Genomic DNA, 7,060 nt, shown 5'->3' on the forward strand with positions numbered 1-7,060 from the left:
ACTGAAAAGTCCATTAAGGTGCTTTTAAATGCCTGCGCTCTCCCACAGGTGACGTCACATAGCTCCTACCCCCCCACGCGCCTGACGTCACACATGGGCTCCCCACACCGGGATCTGCCCTCACGTGCGCGGTGTCTTACGTCACCCACGCGCTGCTGTGCACAAGCTTCATCGGTTTAACGGCTGGGCTAATAATCACGTGACCAGCCCCTCTCCCACCGCTGTCAACAGAGGATTCAGGAGCTACGTTATTCCCATTGGTGCGAAGCGATGTCAATCACTGGTTACAACCAGTCACGGAGGCGGAAAAGCCGAGTGGGCGTTACCCCGCTGAGTACGTCTCCCGCTCAAGCGCCGACCGCCTCCTCAGAGCGGAGAAAACCTCAAAGTAAAAGTCCGCTTTCTGATTTATTTCCATTTCCCTCCGAGGGCAGTTGGGGCGTTTGTGAAGCGTCTCCTGCGGCCGGAGTCTGATGTATCGCTGAGAGGTAGGAGGAGACCGCTCGGCCCGTCGGTTCGATGCCGGTTCCCCGGGGAGGGAGGGATTTTATTGAAAGGATGAAGATGGTGTGAGAGGGGGCGGACAGGATGTTTGTCCCGGTGGGGACAGGAGGGACTCATCTGTGGAAATATCTGAGCCCACGGTGGTGTCGAGCAGAGGGATTCACCACATGGGGGGCAAACACCGGCAGACTGTTGCCCTGCAAGCGGGGCCAATGGTCCGGGCAAAGTGACAATTATTTGGGCTTTGTTGAGATTGTACCTGGAATATGGTGTAAAATCCCGCTCCCCACACTAACACGGGTTTACAGACCAAAGAACAAACTGCCGGAGGAACAGTGGGTCGGACACCATCTGTGGAGGGAAATGGACCGTCAACATTTCGGGCCGAGACCCTCCCTCTGGACCGAGAGTGGACGGGAAATAGTCAGAGAAAAGAGGTGAGGGGTGGGGATGCGGCAAGAGCCGGGGAGTGAGAGGTGGATCCAGGTGAGGGGGGAGGTGGGAAGGTGGAAATAGTGACAGGGGTGGGAGGTGAGTGGTTGGGGCAACACGGGGCTGAAGAATATGGAAATTCCATAGAGGATTAACAAAGAGGTTAGAGAGTATTTGTTATAGAGAGTGCAATGAAGATTCACCTGAATGATCCCTGGTGTGGTGGGGTCATCATATGAAGAAAGATCAAATGTGATAACCCTTTCATTTAGAGTATCGAGGACTGAGAGGTGAACATTGACATGCACAACTTCATTACCGGTTGAACTAGGGATCCCAGTCTCTGAAACGGGGTGGACTGCCCGGGACTGAGATGAGGGGAATTGTTTCCACTCTGAGGGTGGTGAATGTCTGTAAATCCCCACCACAGGGGGCGATTATTCTACCTAGAGATTCTACATCTTCCAACCCTTTACAACCTCGTTATAATGAGTTTATTTAATATTTTACCAAAAGAGCCACACAGCCCTACTACCGGCTCGTTATTTCAAGAAACATATAAGTATCTGGGAAACGAGAGGACCTGCAGATGCCAGAAATGGAGAGAACGACACATAAAGTGCTGGAGGAGCTCAGCATGTCAAGCAGCATCTATGGATGGGAATCAACATTCCTGGCCAAGACTCTTCTTTATGACTCGATACCCACGTATCTGGAATATCAACAAGCAAAGACAATAGAAAGTAGTGTGAAATCCATAAAACCTTTGACAAAATTTAGTTCATGGCTTCAAAAAAACCTGCCAAACAGAGCTCAATAGGAAACAAATACAACAAAGGCAATAAACACTTGCATCAATACCGAGATTGACTTTTTTAATGAAAATATCTTGGTCCCATTTCAATCAGTAAAATTTACAAAGACAAATAAGAACTGAAGAGACTTTAGAAAAGTCTATTTACACGAAGTCCCACTTAGATTAACGACTACCTTGGACACAAGGAGGAACAGGAATAACACACATGAAAAAAAAATCACACAACAGTCAGATAAAACCTAAATATATATTTTCATCAAAAATAAACAGGATTCAGCACTCCATGTGTGTATATGCAATCGTGATAAGAAATACAGACCAGAAAACTTAAATGAGAGGCCAACTCAGAACAATAAGTCATCACTCTGGAAGAAAACATTAACCAGTGGAATGAGTATGACCCTCCATGGGAGACATCCCAACGATCTGAGCAGACTAGATGGTGTGAAGGAAGCATCGAGCACCTGACTGAGAGTTGGAGATCCCTTCCCAGAATCAGCGGGGTTCCTTGCAGAAATACAGGACAAGGTGTTTAAGAAAAAGAAAAAAATCTGAAATACATGGAATTCAAGCAAGCAAGACACTAAATGCAGAAAATGCCAAGAGACACCAGACACAATCCAACACATTCCAGGATCCTACAGCAGTTTAACTCAGTCTGATTACTTATGCAGGTACAATCAAGTGGAAAATGTCATTCACCAAAATCTTGCTTTAAAATACAAATGGATGAATGACCACGGTAACTTCATTAAGGCACTATAAATTCAAGCCTGATTCAGTTAAGGACATAATCTCACAATTTATATGATAATTAATACATTATTAGAGATAGGATCATCTCAAATAACCATTCAGATATAATATTACAGGATAAACAAGCAAGAATAACTCCCTCAATAGGTATAACCATTCTCAACACACACATGTGCCTCGACCAATGGGGCCTCTCACCACAGGCATTGTTCATCAGTCAGATAACAAAATTATTTTGTCTGCCAATTAACGTCCAAGTGTTGCTACTCTGTCATTCGTTGCCATGCCCCACTGTTGATTCCTTTCTCCTCATCATACGTTCTTACCAGAACCATCGTCCAGAGTCCCAAACTCTGCCCTGTGCAGACCCGCCTCTGGTTTCTGACCCTGCTCCTTTGAACATCCTACTTATGGTTTCCCATTCCAATTTAAGTCTTTAGAGGACAGTGGTGTTTCCAACAACCCTTTAGAAGCAGCGAAAATGAGTCATAATGTGGAAATAAGTTGTGATTAAGGAGGTTAACGAACAATGTCATTCTTCATCAGCCCAGAGATTAGAACTGCAGTCATCTCGACTTTTTCAGTCTGCAGAGAATTCAAGGGAAACAACAGGGGAGGATTTAAATGGACTGATGTGGAACAGATTCACTGGCCGGGTTCAGCAGGCCTGAGTACACCAGTTGTGTTATAAATTCACTAAGCACCAAAGACAGAGTTTATAATAGAACTGGTTTATTTGTCACAGATGCAGAATATTAAACTCCAGCCCCATTAAAGGTGAATGTGCAGCAGAAGAAACACCTCCCATGCCCAGTGACCAGGGTGCAGAACTGGGTGTGGTGAGCAGCAGCAATAATTGCAGATTTCAGCAGCAATAGTCGCTCTCGAAATTGCATTCAGCAACGGTGATGGACAAATATCCAGCATGCAGCTCATTGAAACTATCTCCCCAGTTTGAACCTGGTAGTGTGTCACAAGTGTAACACACTGTAAGGTTTCACTGCTGAGGTAATGGCTTCCCTGCAGCAGCAATGTTTAGGTTACGACTAGAGATAACAGGGTTTTGGAGTGTGGGACTATCCAATGAGAGAAATGTTCTTTCTTGTGAGTCTGGAAGAGAGATTTTCATGGCCTTTTGCTGGGGAGAGATGAGAAGACGTGAATGGAGAGACTGGGCCCTTTTTCTTTTTTTTTGTTTTCTTTACTAACCCTCTGGTCAAAGTAAGAATTATAAATCTTAATAGTTTAATCACATATTATGTACAATTTGTTACTTCAGGTGTCACACAGACGCAAACCAATAAAACTACCAGCAACAATTAAACACACTTGCAGTTAACAAACAAAATTTTATTGGTAACTACTAATAATAGTGAACTTAAACCAGATAATCCAAGGGTTAGCAATGTTATGCATATATAGGTGTGAATACAGGTTTCCCCCGGTATCTAAAGCTAGAGTGTTACTATGAAACCATTTGTAAGCCGAAATGTCATGAAGTGAAGAAGCAATTACCATTAATCTAAATGGGAAAAGATTTTGGATGTTCCCAGACCCAAAGAAAACCCACCAAATCATACCAAATAGCACATAAAACCTAAAATAACACTAACCTATAGTAAAAGTAGGAATGATAAAGTAGAAATATTGTATGTACGGTGTAGTTTCACTGAAAATCGGGAAGATAGTGAACTGAAATCGATTTGGAGAGAAAAAAAATCGGCACGTGCACGCATGCGTACACAACTGCCGCACAAGGCTTCACGGTCACCCTAGTCTTTCTCAGGGTAAACTCACGTATAAAGCAGGCATCATCTTTATCGTAAAAGTGAAAATCCTCTTTGGTTAGCAAAAACAGGTACTAATGTAGGTCTTTCGTAACAGTGAGCTGTCGTAAAGCGAACGTCCGAAAAACGGGAGCCACCTGTATATAAAATCCAAAACCAAGGTGGTAAGCGACATTGTCTTACAATGATGTGGTAGATTCAATTTAGTTCACAAGATGGGGGGGAGGGGGATAATAGACTTCTCTGTAAGAAGTCGCTTGCTTGTTCTGTGTTGGTAAGGGATCATTCTGACCTTGCTTAACCACACAGAACATAAACATTAGCTGGTCACCATAGCAACCCAGCACTTCTGCAGAAATCCAACAGCGTGTCCAAGGTCAGTCTCGGTTCTCTTTGCACTTTAAAGAGACAGTCCACAGAGAGTATGAACCCCAAGGGCAGATTACACAGGGGACACATCGCTCAGTATCCACCCAAACGAGATTCTTCAGTTTGGCCAGACTGGGGGCTATAACCCCCTCTGTTAAGCTGCCAGCACAACTGGAAGCTACATAACATTAGATGACTGAGTGAATTGCTTCCTACATTCACAGCAGATGAACGGCCTCTCCCCAGTGTGAACTCAATGATGCACACTGGTTGTTTTGGCTGAGAGAATTTCTTCCCAAAGTCCAAGCATATTGGTCTCTACCCAGTGTGAAGGCGCTGGTGTGCCTTTAGGATGGATGACTGAGTGAATCCCTTCCCACATTCTGAGCAAGTGAACGGCTTCTCCCCAGTGTGAACTCGCCGATGTACCAGTAAGGTGGATGACTTAGTGAATCCCTTCCCACATTCTGAGCAGGTGAAAGGCCACTCCCCAGTGTGAACTTGCTGGTGTGCCAGTAGTTGGGATGACCGAGTGAATCCCTTCCCACACTCTGAGCAAGTGAACGGCCTCTCCCCAGTGTGAACTTGCTGATGTACCTTCAGTTGGGATGACGAAGTGAAACCCTTCCCACAGACTGAGCAAGTGAACGGCCTCTCACCAGTGTGAACTCGCTGATGTATCTGCAGATGGGATGATCGAGTGAATCCCTTCCCACAGTCTGAGCAGGTGAATGGTCTCTCACCAGTGTGAACTCGCTGATGTATCTTCAGTTGGGATAACGAAGGGAATCCCTTCCCACAGTCTGAGCAGGTGATTGGCCACTTTCCGGTATGAACTCGCTGATGTATCTTCAGATGGGATGACGAAGCAAATCCCTTCCCGCAGTCCGAGCAGGTGATTGGCCACTCGCCGGTGTGAACTCCCTGGTGTGCCTTCAGTTGAGATAACTGAGAGTATCCTTTCCCACAGTCCGAGCAGGTGAACGGCCTCTTCCCAGTGTGAACTCGCTGATGTACCTTCAGATGGGATGATGAAATGAATCCCTTCCCACAGTCTGAGCAGGTGAATGGCCTCTCCCCAGTGTGAACTCGCTGATGTATCTTCAGATGGGATGATGAAGTGAATCCCTTCCCACAGTCTGAGCAGGTGAACGGCCTCTCACCAGTGTGAACTCGCTGATGTATCTTCAGATGGGATGACGAAGCGAATCCTATCCCACAGTCCGAGCAGGTTATTGGCCACTCTCCAGTGTGAACTCGCTGATGTACCTTCAGTTGAGATGACTGAGCGAATCCCTTCCCACAGTTTGAGCAGGTGAATGGCCTCTCTCTGGTGTGAACTCGCTGATGTACCTGAAGTTGAGGTAACTCAGTGAATCCCTTTCCGCAGTCTGAGCAGGTGAACGGCCACTCTCCGGTGTGAACTGACCGGTGTTTCAGTAACTTATATGATGAAATGAATCCCATCCCGCAGTCCAAGCAGGTGAATGGCCTCTCCCCAGTGTGAACTTGCTGATGTTCCTTCAGTTGAGATGACTGAGCGAATCCCTTCCCACAGTCTGAGCAGGTGAATGGCCTCTCCCCAGTGTGAACTCGCTGATGTACCTTCAGTTGAGATGTCTGAGCGAATCCCTTCCCACAGTCTGAGCAGGTGAATGGCCTCTCCCCGGTGTGAACTGACTGGTGTCTCAGTAACTTATATGTGGAAGTGAATCCTTTCCCACAGTCCGAGCAGGTGAACGGCCTCTCCCCGGTGTGAACTCGCTGGTGAGCCATTAGGACAGATGACCGAGTCAATCCTTCTCCACAAATTCCTCAGATGACCAGCCTCTGCCCAGTGTGAACTGACTGGTGTGTCCGCAGGTGGGAAGACCAACTGAATCCCTTCTCACTCACAGAACAGGTGAATGGCCTTGCCCAGTGTGAACTTGCTGATGTACCTTCAGTTGAGATGACCGAGTGAATCCATTCCCACTGTCTGAGCAGATGAATGGGCTCCCCCCATGTAAACTAATAGGCATGTCAGTTGGTCAGATGATTGAGTGAATCCCTACCTACCGTCTGAGCAGGAAGGATGATCGAGTAAATCTCTTGCTCCACTTCTTAAATATCTGGACAGAGACAGCAAATCTGGCGTGTTGTGTTCGAGATTCCCGTAGGCAAATTCCTTGTCATTTTTAACCTGTAAAAAGATTTACAAAATCCATCAATGGGTGTAGGACAACATTTCAGATGAGATTCCTTGAGTTGTCAAGGTGTGAGCTGGCATCACACTGTTTCAGTGAAGTTTAACCCAAGTTGGAGAGAGAAATCACCTTTAACTGGGCACAGTGCTGGTATCTGGAATGACCATCAATTCCCTGATGCTCTTCCTGTCTCTTTAAGAATGCCGTCT

General features: G+C 46.1%; 1 protein-coding gene across 3 annotated transcripts in view; it reads right to left on the reverse strand.

Moving 5' to 3' along the window:
• The window catches only part of LOC132390374 (gastrula zinc finger protein XlCGF26.1-like), a 31,172-nt gene extending 24,339 nt beyond the window's left edge, over window positions 1-6,833 (reverse strand). For all 3 annotated transcript variants that reach the window (XR_009510881.1, XM_059962991.1, XM_059962992.1), the window contains exon 1: window positions 6,724-6,833. The gene's annotated coding sequence lies outside the window, so the exon portion shown is untranslated. The remainder of the gene's footprint in view (window positions 1-6,723) is intronic.
• Between the last annotated feature and the right edge of the window lie 227 nt (window positions 6,834-7,060).

Source organism: Hypanus sabinus, unplaced genomic scaffold (assembly GCF_030144855.1).
Source record: "Hypanus sabinus isolate sHypSab1 unplaced genomic scaffold, sHypSab1.hap1 scaffold_88, whole genome shotgun sequence".
Taxonomy (NCBI): Eukaryota; Metazoa; Chordata; class Chondrichthyes; order Myliobatiformes; family Dasyatidae; genus Hypanus; species Hypanus sabinus.